The sequence below is a fragment of the Mytilus californianus genome, unplaced genomic scaffold (assembly GCF_021869535.1).
Source record: "Mytilus californianus isolate M0D057914Y unplaced genomic scaffold, xbMytCali1.0.p SCAF_4, whole genome shotgun sequence".
Taxonomy (NCBI): Eukaryota; Metazoa; Mollusca; class Bivalvia; order Mytilida; family Mytilidae; genus Mytilus; species Mytilus californianus.
The window spans coordinates 104,022,500-104,039,248 of NW_026262690.1; positions in this window are offsets into that span (position 1 = coordinate 104,022,500).

The window sequence follows — 16,749 nt, forward strand, 5'->3', positions numbered from 1 at the left end:
TAGAAATCGCCTTTCAAGATTAGTTCATATAGGAATTGAATAAAAGTGTACGGCATATAAGGGAGCTACCATTTGATTTTTAGGGGGGGGGGGGGGGGGGGGGGGGGGCTAGGATGAAATTTGAAAAAGATAGGCAGGACATGAGTTTTGAGTAAAAAAAAGGGCAGGATGAGACACTTTGCAAAAAAAAGGCAGGATGACAATTTATGTAAAAAAAGTCAGGATAAACTAAAAAAAAAGGCAGGACCGAACAGAGTGAAAAATAAAAAGGCAGGACAGAGATTACAACGAAAAAAAAAATGCAGGACAAAATTGTTCATGCTAGCCCACACCCCCACCCCCACCCACCCATAAAAATCAAATGGCAGCTCCCTAAACTTATGTTTTTTTACGTCCAAACACTTGTACGATAAGCCACTTTTACCCACATGGTATCTTGTCGAGGGGAAATCTCACCCTTAACATCTTAATGTACGCCCTGACAGTAAATATCCTGAAATCCCGAATCAACATTTTAATCACTGTAAATTGATACCTAATTTTTTAGTATAAAAGCCATAAATTTTAAAGCAGATAATGGAGATAACAACTTAGTTTGAGGAAAGTCCACAACCGGCTACAATTTGAAGTTAATTAGAAGTAAGGCAAGCTGTTTCAAGTTTCAATAGAATAAGATTGTCGTAGGTTGCTATCTGTCATATTTTTTGCGTTATTTCCGTTTTTATTTTTATCACAATTCAGGCCGTTACATAGTTTTCTTGTTTGAATTGTTCCACATTTTGTCATGTCAGGGCCTTTTATAAATGACTATACGGTATGGATTTTGCTCATTGTTGAAGTCCATTAGGTGCCCTATACTAGCAGACATGGTAAGTAGTTGACTTATATAATTTGCAATAATATCACATCTACTTATTTTTATAAAATGGTGGTTCTAACTTTTTAGTCTAAATATCACTATATTTTCTTATATAGTACAGGTACACCGGGTACTTTTAGCGACTGGTTCTCACGGTAAGATACATGTCTGTCTGTTTTTGATTCACTCATGCTCATTCAGACAACATGCATAACCGATATGGATGTTTGGTTATTGTTGACATTGGGTTGCGGTCTCATTTACCGATGAAACAACTATCATTTACGGAATAAAGAAACAAATTATGTCATCCAATGTACCGAGTGGAGAAAAGTAAAACCACACAACTCATTTGTAATTAGAAATAGGAATTTCAATGCTTAATATTTTCAAAACTCAGGTAAATTACGGATAAATTCGTGCAAACGTAATACCTGTCAAAAGTCAAATTCGCGCAAATGATTATTGTCTCTTTGACGTATTCCTCGTCTGCATTCTCAATTTTATCATCCAGGACATGATCAACCCCATCAGAATGACCCAAGAAGGTAAAATTCAGGAGAAGGTCAACTTCAGCAAGGTCAATTACATCTTAACGGTTTAAGCTTACATAATCCAGGATTTACTCATAACAGACAAGTAAAATGCAGAAAGAGATGTTAAACTGTCACAGGCAACTGATAGACTCACAAAACCAGAGTCTTCTATATATTAAGAACAAAAAGTCATTCACAAAGAAAACCAACTGATGCCGACATACAACCAACATGAACAAGAAGAAAATACAATATTTCCAGTGAAGACTAAAACACAAAATATAGAAACAGCTATAAGATTACCAGACGCAGAAATCGTAGAACCTAATAATGATCATACACGAAAGAGCATCCAAATTAACATCCGATCAAATCAACATACAACAGATAAAGACTATTATGAAACTCCAATCAGCATTTTTTAGACAAAACAGCCCATCCAAAGGAACCACTAGACCACAAACAAATAGAGGAGCAGACGGAAATACTACTGAAAAAAGTAAAATAACAAAAATACCGAACTCCAAGGAAAATTCAAAACGGAAAGTCCTTTGTCAAATGGCAAAATTAAAAGCTTAAACACATTAAACGAATAGAAAACAACTGTTATATTTATGACTTGGCACAGGCATTTCCTTATGTAGAAAATGGTGGATTAAACCTGGTTTTATAGCTAGCTAAACCTCTAACTTGCAAGACAGTCATATATAATTCCATTATATTGAAAACAATGTGTGAGCAAAACAAACAGACATACTGAGACAATGTTAGAGATTGTCACATAAACATTGAGGGAATCAAGGGTAACAAAATGTATTTAAACAAATTCAATACTGTGTCTACAAGAACATTTGCTGCATGGATATGAATCTACCAAATTAAAGAAATCCTGCCAGATAATCTGACTTTCATATATCATACTTTGATGATACTCTTATTGGTCTGGATTAACAGTTTTTGCCTACGTTTTTCTAAAATTTTACATTTTAAAGCAAAATGATATTCAACCCCATTTTTACAGAGGGGACATAATCTTTTTTTCCAGAGGTAATTTACGGTGTCTACCGTGTTCAATATTTACATGTAGATTGCCATTAATTAATCTAATTTTAATAAAACTAGATATCATGTTTCGGTCTCAATCTATTAGATCTAATAAAAAAGTTACTAATTTGTAATTATTTTTTAATTTTCTGTATGTTCTTAGTTTGTTTCCATTAGGTTTATTTTGGTCATTAAAAAGACTATTTTTCCAGAAATCTGTATATCTTTCAGCTAATTTGTTCCCTACAGCATTAATCAGGCATTTTTTTTGAGGAGGTATTTTGATTTTCCCATACATACAAGAACATATAAGTGTAACCAGGAGATCACTCTACACTCTAATACCTGTTGGACTAAATGGGCAAGTAGGAGTCTGATTAAACCATAGAACAGCATACAGGTGTAAGATATATCAAGCCTATGTGCTATTTAGAAAAAAGTAAAATAACAAAAATACCGAACTCCAAGGAAAATTCAAATCGGAAAGTCCCTTATCAAATGGCAAAATCAAAAGCTCATACACATCAAACGAACGGAAAACGACTGTCATATTCCTTATGTAGAAAATGGTGGATTAAACCTGGTTTTATAGCTAGATAAACCTCTCACCTAGACTATTTTATGGACTTTTAATTCTACCGGAATGTCAGACTTTAAACAAATCCACTTAAAAACTCTTAGATACTTCCAATCATTACCTATTAGAACGGCTAATGCAGCAGTATATGTGTTACTTTGTGCCTTACCAAAGGAGACAGAACATCACAAAAGACATGCAGATAAGCCTCTTATACTCAATACTTGCATCAGAAAACTCAAAGCTGAAAATGTTATGGGAAGACAGATGACAGTAAATGCAGGGAACTCTGAGTTTTTTCCAGGATATGAGGTCTTAAAGTACTATAGATTACCGACTATTTCAGAATTTTAAAAAGAACAACTAACCTCCAAAATACAATGGAAACAAGATGTTAATCAAAGTATTGCTGATAAGTGGTCATCAATTTTGCATAAAAGAAATGCAAGAAAAATCCACATTGAAACGATGTAATTCTTTCATAGATACAAAGATTTGGTCTGCTAGTTTGGCTGTACCTGTAGAAAACTTATTTCAAACGGAATAGCACATCCTTAATTTGACCGTGATGTTGTAAACCGAGCCCGGAAATTTAGAAACGATCCGTTTAAACTTATCAATCCTTTAAATAAACTTATTTTAAAAGGTTACCTATTCAACACTGTAATTAAATCTTTGAATAATGTTTTTATTGGTATAAATATTGATTTTGTTATCAGTAAATTAAAACCATACTAAATACTACACATATGTACTTTCATGGTACTACAATCTGTCGAAACCTATAGTTTGGCATTGCACAAGGTCATGTTTTTCTCTGACTGTTAATGACGTCTTTATACTAAATCCATTGGATGTTGGATGTGTACCGATTGATATTTTAGTCTTAGATACATGCTATTTTTCATTAGTTGTTATTGGCATTGAACTAGCTGTCAGAGTACTCTCAGATCTGTACTTAGTGTCTTTTTTGTTTTTGGGATGTATAAGTACCCATCCACGTCCACTCTGTATTTCTGTTAGATGTATTTCTATTTGTATCCATCTGATGAGTTCAGCCTTTTTCAACTGATTTTTATAGTTTGTTCTTATGTTGTACTGTCCCAGGTTAGGGGAGGGTTGAACTTTGGTGGATAGTTGTCTCATTGGCAATCATACCACATCTCCGTATTTTTATAACATTCAAATGCTTAAGATCCATGAAGTCTATTGGGTATATAGAACTTTCCCACCGGTAACATATGAGGTTAAAAAAAGAACTATCAAAGCTAGATTTTGGCAGGAACTTATCTACTACAAGAACATATTCAGAGATTCACTGGAAATGCTGACGAACTAAAATGTCTGTTGTGTCAGATTGAAAAGGAAGATATGATGCACTTCCCGCTTAGACGCCTAGCTTTAAATGAACAACGACAAAGGGTATTGCCTAAGCTCAAACAAGCGATAGTGAGCACCATTGGCCAGAATAAATGGCATGAACATTTAAATGGAAATAAAAAAATATTAATGCAAGCAATCATACACTGTATTAAGAATTAGAAAAGAATATTCTAACTCTCAGCCAGGCAACCTTAAGGTAGCACAATACAAAGATTTTTTCACCCCCACTCAGACAACTTTAAACTGATGTAATTTCTTTCATCCAGTTTTAAATTTTATAAATGAGGTACCAAAAGAAAGAAGAAAGATTAATCTTTCAAATGGTGAAAACGACAATTTGACATATTTTTTACACAATTAATTCATAAGAGATCACTAAATTTAATTGGGTATAAAATTTGTTCTATTGATGTTTTTGGAAATCTGAAACACCCTTTTGAAGATAACTGGTCAAGGAACAACATGTGTGAAAATCAGACATATAGGGGCACCCATCTAGGAGCTAAATTCATTTAAAACTACATTTTCATGACAAAAATGAATGTGTCACAATTGAATAAATAAGGATTTTCCTACTTGTACCCCATTAACTTCAATATCATTCACACATGTACCATTGGGATATTTCAGGATTGGCCTTCAATCATAAATCAATTAGGTTTTGACCAGTAAGAAAGCATTCAATTTCAGCAATTCTAAATATATAGAGAAAATGCACACCCTATGCATAAAAAACCAGATCTGGCGGGAGATGTTATATCATTATTGACCTTGTTGTAAGTCAGTTGCTACTGATATGGTCAAAACTCCGCCCACCATGATAAACCTTTACTACCAATGATCTCAGAAGTTTAATTACACATTGCATTTACTTTTTTCAATATGGATTTTATTCATTTAGTACATAACATAATATATTTTGTTTTTTCATAGTTACAAAAAGTAAGTTATGCATGTGTACACAAAATAATCAGTTGGTCAGTTTAGGGGATCTTTATGGGGGATTTTTAGAATTGTAATTGTATACGAGGACAATATGGTGTTTTACACAAAGTAGATTTTGTTCAATTTTGCAGTTTGAAAATGAAATATTTAAGTTGTATTTTCTTTTAAAAAGAATTCACATCTAAACATTCTCCCCCAATAAATTCCAGTACATTAATTGTGATACAATTACATTTGTTTAATTTCTGTACATTTATATTTTGATTCCCTCTATATCTCCAAATGGTTACTTTGTTTTTTTTCTCCTGGCAGCTCCATTAATGAAATGTATTTTTATTTGGAATTCATTATCTTCATTTTTCCATTAATCCCTAATCCAAGTCTTTTTCGTAACTGTTATTTGTATTGCTGGTCAGTGGTCATAAAGCTATCAAATGATTCTATTGATTAACCACAAAGTACTGCCCACATGTTCTTATCTTGTATCAGTCAGACACGTGCATTTGTTTATAAAACTAATTATCATCAAAACTCATTAACAGTTCAAGATATGTAAATGAATTTTTCTTCTGTGGTTTTGGAATATTAAGAAGTAACAAAACCACAGAAGAAAATGAAATTTTGATAAAATTTAGTTGCTTTTGTATTGTGCTACCTTAATAGAGATAGGGTGAAGGTTTGGTACCATTAAAACGTTTAAACCCGCTGCATTTGTTTGCATCTGTCCTAAGTCAGGAATCTGATGTTCAGTAGTTGTCGTTTGTTGATGTGGTTCATAAGTGTTTCTCGTTTCTCGTTTTTATATAGATTAGACCGTTGGTTTTCCCGTTTGAATGGTTTTACACTAGTAAATTTTTTGGGGCCCTTTATAGCTTACTGTTCAGTGTGAGCCAAGGCTTCGCGTTGAAGACCGTACTGTGACCTATAATGGTTTTCTTTTATAAATTTTGACTTGGATGGAGAGTTGTCTCATTGGCACTCATACCACATCTTCTTCTATCTATAGAAAGAATAGACAGAAAACTGTGCTATGATCTGCATGTTAGAAGCACATTACAGCATTAATGAATAGCTGTAACAAGACAGCATGAGGCAAAAGGCCCTGTGTACAAGTAATCAAGTATCAGATGAATAAATATTTCACCTACAAAACAAAATACCAATCAATTAAATACAATATATTAATACTCTTGTTTAAAAGTATACGGAGTCTAATTCTAGTGGTGTTAATTTGGACCATGGTATATATTCATCAGCACTTTATAAGAGTCCCCTAAATGATACAAAATCTACAATAAATACAATATTTAAATTTTTTAAAGTTATAACTATTCTGTTAACTTTTAACATGTTTAAACAGATCGAAACATCAGATGGTGAATGTGTTTTAGAACTCTGTAAAGACTGTATAGTAATTTTTTATAATTATGTATAAGGATAAACCTACCTCCATCAAGTACCAGACAATCATACAAGGAAATAGATAAACAAACTTCAAGTTTTATAAGTTTTTAAATTTTTATCTCATTAGGAATTACCGAGATTTTATATATATATATATATATATATTTATGCATAATCACGGTAAATAAATCACTTGCACGAATAGGTGTGAATAGTATTCAATTACAGTTTTTACACTTCTGTATATTTGTAGGACAATAATATTTTATGAAGGAATGTATATAACCCTTTTTGTTTTAGTATTTTAAAACTATTTTTTTAGGTAAGTTATAAAAAAATACGATTGGGATAAAGACAGGAAATTCAGATTATATTTGGAAAATTTGCATGGGAATCTGAGAGAGAGACATACTTAACATTTGATTTCAGTAGTCAAATTGGAGGGAACATTGGATGGTGTCAGAAATTTAGCTCTGCAACAAGTCACCTATGAAGCCTTCGAAACACTTGCAAGGGTTCTTTAAAGTTCAGAGAGCGTGGGTCCATCCTTACGCTAAGCATCAGATTAAAAGTCCCAATTCTGGCTGGACGTACGTATATGTGTCTACGTATTAATACAACTTTCAGAATCAATTCCTCGCCGCGATATAGCGTTTTTGAGCTGATTCAGCGTAAAAGAATAATCAATCAATCAAACAAACAATCAAACAATCAGAATCAATTGGACGTCTCCTCCGCATGGATTTTATTATACCAGACGACCAAACTATATTTAAGCAAACACTATAACTTTGTCATTAAGCAAAAGAAAAAACTGAAAAAAAAGAAAAACCTGATAAGACATAGAGGCTCTAAGGCGTCGGTGTCACCCAAATAACATCTATACATAATACTGACTTACGTTCCTGTAGGTGCCAAAAAAGAGCATTGGCAGCCGAGATAGCCGAGACTTAAAGATGCAGAACACGAAAAAATATTTAAATCCATTATAAGTCCTCATCGGATGATGATGATGATGATGATGATGATGATGATGATGATGATGATGATGATGATGATGATGATGATGATGATGATGATGATGATGATGATGATGATGATGATGATGATGATGATGATGATGATGATGATGATGATGATGATGATGATGATGATGATGAATTGGTGTTACCATTCAGTAACAATTATTACGTGCAAATTAGGAAGAGAACATGTTGATGTGATACAAATATGAACCCTGCTTTACTATAGACAGACACAGTGTGAGTCAAACTTTTTGATATGCTAGTTCACAAGGTAACAGTTCGCAGGAAAACATGTCATTATACCCAGACATATTATTCAGACTCGGAGCTAACAAGTCTGCACTTACTCCTTAATTGTTTGTGCTTAGTGGAGAAACAGCACCAAATTTGGAGTCTTTGGATTTATTTAGCATGGAATAGCACTCATGACCTCATGTACTCAGGGTGAGCAAGTTAACTCGAGACCATTGAATTTGTTTCTGTCAATAGACTATTGGATCTTAGTCAAGCAACACATACAACTAACTTAAAGAATGGTGTCTCAAAAATTTCAGAGATCTTCAGATCTTGTAACCTCAATACATATAAGATCATCAAAATGTAATTTTACAGGTCTATATTGACAAAGTGGTGCTAGAGATGTATGGAAACTGACCCGGGGGAGGGGGAGTCTAGGAAGTGGCATTGAAACCTTATTTACAATAATAATTTACTTACTGCCTGAAAAGATTTGCAATTACCCCTTAGTACCCCAATACAATATGATAATGATGACCATTTGGTCCAATATTTTGTTCACGCAAACGTAATACTTGTCAAAAGTAAAATTCGCGCAAACAATGTAATTGTAAAAAGAAACTCTTAACTTGACAGCTGACTTAAATACACAAAGGCAAGCAGAAAACCAGGTTAGAACACTATTAACAGACAAGCAAAATGCAGAAAGAGAAGTCAAACTGTCACAAACAATTAATAACTCACAAAACCAGAGTCTTCTATATAGTTAAGAACAAAAAGTCATTCACAAAGAAAACCAATTGATTACGACAAACAACCAACATGACCAAGAAGAAAATACAATATTTCCAGTGAAGGCCAAAACACAAAATATTGAAACAGCTACAAGATTACCAGACGCAGAAATCGCAGAACCTAATAATGTTCATACACGAAATAGCATCCAAAATAACATCCGATCAAATCATCACAAAACAGATGAAAACTATTATAAAACTCCAATCAGCTTTTTTAGACAAAACAGGCCATCCAAAGGATCCACCAGACCACAAACAAATAGAGGAGCAGACGGAAATACTACTGAAAAAAGTAAAATAACAAAAATACCGAGGAAAATTCAAAACGGAAAGTCCTTTATCAAATGGCAACATCAAAAGCTCAAACACATCAAACGAATAGAAAATAACTGTCATATTCCTGGCTTGGTAAAGGCATTTCCTTATGTAGAAAATGGTGGATCAAACCTGGATTATAGCTTGCTAAACCTCTCTCTTGCATGACAGTAATATAGAATTCCATTACATTGACAACAATGTGTAAGCAAAACAAACAGACATACTGAGACAATGTTAGAGATTGTCACAATGAACATTGAGGGAATCAAGGGTAACAAAATGTATCTAAGCAAATTCAATACTGTGTCTACAAGAACATTTGCTGCATGGATATGAATCTACCAAATTTAAGAAATCCTGCCAGATATTCTGACTATCATATATCATACTTTGATGATACTCTTATTGGTCTGGATTAACAGTTTTTGCCTACGTTTTTCTAAAATTTTATATTTTAAAGCAAAATGATATTCAACCCCATTTTTACAGAGGGGACATAATCTTTTTTCCAGAGGTAATTTACGGTGTCTACCGCGTTCAATATTTAGATTGCTATTACTTCATCTGGTTTTAATAAAATTAGATATCATGTATCGGTCTAAATCTATTAGATCTAATAAAAAAATTACTAATTTGTAATCATTTTTTAATTTTCTGTATGTTCTTAGTTTGTTTCCATTAGGGTTATTCTGGTAATTAAAAAGACTATTTTTCCAGAAATCTGTATATCTTTCAGCTAATTTGTTCCCTACAGCATCAATCAGGCATTTTTTTGAGAAAGTATTTTGATTTTTCCAAACATACAAGAACATATAAGTGTAGCCAGGAGATCACTCTACACTCTAATACCTGTTGGACTAAATGGGCAAGAAGGAGTCTGACTAAACCGTAGAACAGCATACCGGTGTAATATATCAAGCCTATGTCTCTTGTGGAGAGTTGTCTCATTGGCAATCATATCATATCTTCTTTTTTATATATACTATGTGATATCTAGAAAAAAGTAAAATAACAAAAATACCGAACTCCAAGGAAAATTCAAATCGGAAAGTCCCTTATCAAATGGCAAAATCAAAAGCTTATACACATCAAACGAACGGAAAACAACTATCATATTCCTTATGTAGAAAATGGTGGATTAAACCTGGTTTTATAGCTAGCTAAACCTCTCTACTAGACTATTTTATGGACTTTTAATTCTACCGGAATGTCAGACTTTAAACAAATCCACTTAAAAACTCTTAGATGCTTCCAATCATTACCTATTAGAACGGCTACTGCAGCAGTATATGTGTGACTTTGTGCCTTACCAAAGGAGACAGAACATCACAAAAGACATGCAGATAAGCCTCTTATACTCAACACTTGCATCAGAAAACTCAAAGCTGAAAATGTTATGGAAAGACAGATGACAGTAAATGCAGGGAACTCTGAGTTTTTTCCAGGACACAAGAGATCTTAAAGTACTATAGATTAACGAATATTATAGAATTTATAGAACAACTACCCTCCAAAATACAATGGAAACAAGATGTTAATCAAAGTATTGCTGATAAGTGGTCATCAATTTTGCATAAAAGAAATGCAAGAAAAATCCACATTGAAACGATGTAATTCTTTCATAGATACAAAGATTTGGTCTGCAAGTTTGGCTGTACCTGTAGAAAACTTATTTCAAACGGAATAGCACATCCTTAATTTGACCGTGATGTTGTAAACCGAGCCCGGAAATTCAGAAACGATCCGTTTAAACTTATCAATCCTTTAAATAAACTTATTCTAAAGGGTTACCTATTCAACACTGTAATTAAATCTTTGAATAATGTTTTTATTTGTATACATATTGATTTTGTTATCAGTGAATTAAAACCATACTAAATATTACACATATGTACTTTCACAGATCGTACTTTCACGGTACTACAATCTGTCGATACCTATAGTTTGACATTGCACAAGGTCATGTTTTTCTCTGACTGTTAATGACGTCTTTTTACTAAATCCATTGGATGTTGGATGTGTACCGATTGATATTTTAGTCTTAGATACATGCTATTTTTCATTAGTTGTTATTGGCATTGAACTAGCTGTCAGTGACTGAGAGTACTCTCAGATCTGTACTTTAGTGTCTTTTTTTGTTTTTGGGATGTATAAGTACCCATCCACGTCCACTCTGTGTTTCTGTTAGATGTATTTCTATATGTATCCATCTGATGAGTTAAGCCTTTTTCAACTGATTTTTATAGTTTGTTCTTATGTTGTACTGTCCCAGGTTAGGGGAGGGTTGAGAGCTCAGATACATGTTTAACCCCGCCACATTCTTTATGTACCTGTCCTAAGTCAGGAGCCTGTGGTTCAGTGGTTGTCCTTGGTTCATGTCTGTCGTATTTGTTTTTCGTAAATTGTTTTGTTATAAATTAGGCCGTTAGTTTTCTCAATTTAATATTTTCATATTTTTCATGTCGGGGCCTTTTAAAGCCGACCATACGGTATGGGTTTTTCTCATTGTTGAAGGTCGTACGGTTGCCTATAATTGCTTACATCCACTTCATTTGAACTTTGGTGGATAGTTGTCTCATTGGCAATCATACCACATCTCCTTATTTTTATAACATTCAAATGCTTAAGATCCATGAAGTCTATTGGGTACATAGAACTTTCCCACCGGTAACATATGAGGTTAAAAAAAAGAACTATCAAAGCTAGGTTTTGGCAGGAACTTATCTACTACAAGAACATATTCAGAGATTCACTGGAAATGCTGACGAACTAAAAGGTCTGTTGTGTCAGATTGAAAAGGAAGATATGATGCACTTCCTGTTTAGATGCCTAGCTTTAAATGAACAACGACAAAGGGTATTGCCTGAGCTTAAACAAGCGATAGTGAGCACCATTGGCCAGAATAAATGGCATGAACATTTCAATGGAAATAAAAAAATAATAATGCAAGCAATCATACACTGTATTAAGAATTAGAAAAGAATATTCTAACTCTGAGCCAGGCAACATTAATAGAGATAGAAAGAATAGACAGAAAACTGTGCTATGATCTGCATGTTAGAAGCACATTACAGCATTAATGAATAGCTGTAACAGGACAGCATGAGGCAAAAGGCCCTGTGTACAAGTAATCAAGTATCAGATGAATAGATATTTCACCTACAAAACAAAATACCAATCAATTAAATACAATATATTAATACTCTTGTTTAAAAGTATACGGAGTCTAATCCTAGTGGTGTTAATTTGGACCATGGTATATATCCATCAGCACTTTATAAGAGTCCCCTAAATGATACAAAATCTACAATAAATACAATATTTAAAATTTTTAAAGTTATAACTATTCTGTTAACTTTTAACATGTTTAAACAGATCGAAACATCAGATGGCGAATGTGTTTTAGAACTCAGTAAAGATTGTATAGTAATTTTTTATAATTATGTATAAGGATAAACCTACCTCCATCAAGTACCAGACAATCATACAAAGAAATAGATAAAAAAAACTTCAAGTTTTATAAGTTTTTGAATTTTTATCTCATTAGGAGTTACCGAGATTTTATATATATATATATTTATGCATTATCACGGTAAATAAATCACTTGCACGAATAGGTGTGAATAGTATTCAATTACAGTTTTTACACTTCTGTATAATTGTAGGACAATAATATTTTATGAAAGAATGTATATAACCCTTTTTGTTTTAGTATTTTAAAACTATTTTTTTAGGTAAGTTATAGAAAGTTATACGATTGGGATAAGGACAGGAAATTCAGATTACATTTGGAAAATTTGCGTGGAAATTTGCGAGAGAGGCATAATTAACATTTGATTTCAGAAGTCAAATTGGGGGGAACATTGGATGGTGTCAGAAATTTAGCTCTGCAACAAGTCACCTATGAAGCCTTGGAAATACTTGCAAGGGTTCTTTAAAGTTCAGAGAGCGTGGTCTATCCTTACTTTCAGAATCAATTCCTTGCCGCGATATAGCGTTTTTGAGCTGATGCGGCGTAAAAGAATAATCAATCAATCAAACAATCAAACAATCAGAATCAATTGGACTCCCCGCATGGATTTTACTATACCAGAGGACCATACTATAATTAAGCAAAAACTATAACTTTGTCATTAAGCAAAAGAAAAAACAGAAGAAAAAAAAGAAAAACCTGATTAGACATAGAGGCTCTAAGGCGTCGGTGTCACCCAAATAACATCTATATATAATATGACTTACGTTCCTGTAGGTGCCAAAAAGAGCATTTGGCTTTTGTCAGCTGATTTTTAACTAGAGGCTCTCAAGAGCCTGTGTCGCTCACCTGTATTTACTGATGCTTTGGAATTCATGTAAAATAAGGTTAAAATCATAATTAATAGTATTAGATATTAGATATTATAATGATATATAAGATAATAACAAAAAACTGCAAAATTTCTGTAAAATTACTAACTCAGGGGCAGCAACCCAACAACGGGTTGTCGGATTCGTCTGAAAATTTCAGGGCAGATAAATCTAAATCTGATGAACATTTTTGCCGCCTGTCAGATTTGCTCTAAATGCTTTAGTTTCAGAGATATAATCCAATAAAATGCTCCGCTGGGGCGCAGCTTGATACGACCGCAGAGGTCGAACCCTGAACAGTTGGGGCAAGTATGGACACAACATTCAAGCTTGATACAGCACTGAATTTGGATTGTAATTAAATATTTGACACAGCATAGGTTTCTCACACAGAATGAATGTGGTCTAAGAACTTAAATTTTTTTAATTTACCTATTCAAACCATATCATTATTATTTGCTTTTACATATAAATCAGAAATAACCAATTCAAAATGGAAAATTTTAAAGAAAAAAAAATCCCCTCCAATTTTTTGAACCCCCTTATGATTCATCACCCCCAAACTCAATCCCAGCTTTCCCTTTGTGGTATGGTACCTTGCAGTACAATTTCAGAGAGATCCATACACTTGAACACAAGTTATTGTCTGGAACCTAGAAAAATGCTTGTTTTTGGCCCCTTTTTGGCCCCAAATTCCTAAATGTTTAGGGCAATTACCCCCAACTCAAACCCAGCTTTCCCTTTGTGATATGGAACCTTGCAGTACAATTTCATAAAGATCCATACACTTACACACAAGTTATTGTCATGAAACTAGAAAAATGCTTGTTTTTTGCCGCTTTTTGGCCCCTAATTCCTAAAATTTGGAGGCAATTACCCCCAAAATCAATCCCAGCATTCCCTTTGTGATATGGAACCTTGTAGTACAATTTCATAAAGATCCATACACTTACACACAAGTTATTGTCATGAAACTAGAAAAATGCTTGTTTTTTGCCCCTTTTTGGCCCCTAATTCCTAAAATTTGGAGGCAATTACCCCCAAAATCAATCCCAGCATTCCCTTTGTGATATGGAACCTTGTGATACAATGTCAGAGAGATCCATACACTTACACACAAGTTATTGTCATGAAACTAGAAAAATGCTTGTTTTTTGCCCCTTTTTGGCCCCTAATTCCTAAAATTTGGAGGCAATTACCCCCAAAATCAATCCCAGCATTCCCTTTGTGATATGGAACCTTGTGGTACAATGTCAGAGAGATCTTTACACTTACACACAAGTTATGTCTGGAAGTTACAAAAATGCTTATTTTTGGCCCCTAATTCCTTAACTGTGGGGAACCATAACCCCCAAAATCAATCCCCACCTTCCTTTTGTGGTATTGAACCGTATGGTAAAATTTCATTGAGATCCATTCACTTAAACTAAAGTTAGAGTGCGAAAACTAATGTGTCTTCGGACGCCGACGCCGGACGACAACGAGGACGCCAACATCATACCAATATACGACCACAAAAATTTTTTTGCGGTCGTATAAAAACTGCATTTTACCCCCATGTTCTATTTTTAACCAAGTCGGCCATGATGGTTGGAAGGCGGGGTCATCGGACAAATTTTTTAAACTACATACCCTAATAATGATTATGGCCAAGTATGGTTAAATTTGTCTGAGTAGTTTCAGAGAAGATTTTTGTAGAAGATTACAAAAATTTACGAAAAATTGTTAAAAATTGACTATAAAGGGCAATAACTCCTAAAGGGGTCGACTGACAATTTTGGTCATGACGACTTATTTGTAGAACTTACTTTGCTGAACATTATTGCTGTTTACAGTTTATCTCTATCTATAATAATATTCAAGATAATAACCAACTAGAGGCTCTCAAGAGCCTGTGTCGCTCACCTGTATTTACTGATGCTTTGGAAATCATGTAAAATAAGGTTAAAATCATAATTAATAGTATTAGATATTAGATATTATAATGATATCTAAGATAATAACAAAAAACTGCAAAATTTTTGTAAAATTACTAACTCAGGGGCAGCAACCCAACAACGGGTTGTCGGATTCGTCTGAAAATTTCAGGGCAGATAAATCTAAATCTGATGAACATTTTTGCCACCTGTCAGGTTTGCTCTAAATGCTTTAGTTTCAGAGATATAAACCAAAAACTGCATTTTACCCCTATGCTCTATTTTTAACCAAGTTGGCCATGATGGTTGGAAGGCGGGGTCATCAGACAAATTTTTTAAACTAGATACCCTAATAATGATTATAACCAAATTTGTCTCAGTAGTTTCAGAGAAGAAGATTTTTGTAAAAGATAACAAAAATTTACGAAAAATTGTTAAAAATTGACTATTAAGGGCAATAACTCCTAAAGGGGTCGACTGACAATTTTGGTCATGACAACTTATTTGTAGATCTTACTTTGCTGAACATTAATGCTGTTTACAGTTTATCTCTATCTATAATAATATTCAAGATAATAACCAAAAACTGCAAAATTTCCTTAAAATTACCAATTCAGGGGCAGCAACCCAACAACAGGTTGTCAGATTTGTCTGAAAATTTCAGGGCAGATAGATCTTGACCTGATAATCAGTTTACCCTATGTCAGATTTACTCTAAATGCTTTGGTTTCAGAGATACAAGCCAAAATCTACATTTTACCCCTATGTTCTATTTTTAGCCATGGCGGCCATCTTGGTTGGTTGGCGGGGTCATCGGACACATTTTTTAAACTAGATACCCTAATGATGATTGTGGCCAAGTTTGGTTAAATTTGGCCCAGTGGTTTCAGAGGAGAAGATTTTTGTAAAAAGCTAACAACAACGGACGACGACGACGACAGACGACGGACGACAGACGCCAAGTGATGAGAAAAGCTCACTTGGCCCTTCGGGCCAGGTGAGCTAAAAACTGCAAAATTTCCTTAAAATTACCAATTCAGGGGCAGCAACCCAACAACAGGTTGTCAGATTTGTCTGAAATTTCACGGCAGATAGATCTTGACCTGATAATCAGTTTTACCCTATGTCAGATTTACTCTTAATGCTTTGGTTTCAGAGATATAAGCCAAAATCTACATTTTACCCCTATGTTCTATTTTTAGCCATGGCGGCCATCTTGGTTAGTTGGCGGGGGTCATCGGACACATTTATAAACTAGATACCCTAATGATGATTGTGGCCAAGTTTGGTTAAATTTGGCCCAGTGGTTTCAGAGGAGAAGATTTTTGTAAAAATTAACGACGACGGACGACGATGACGGACGA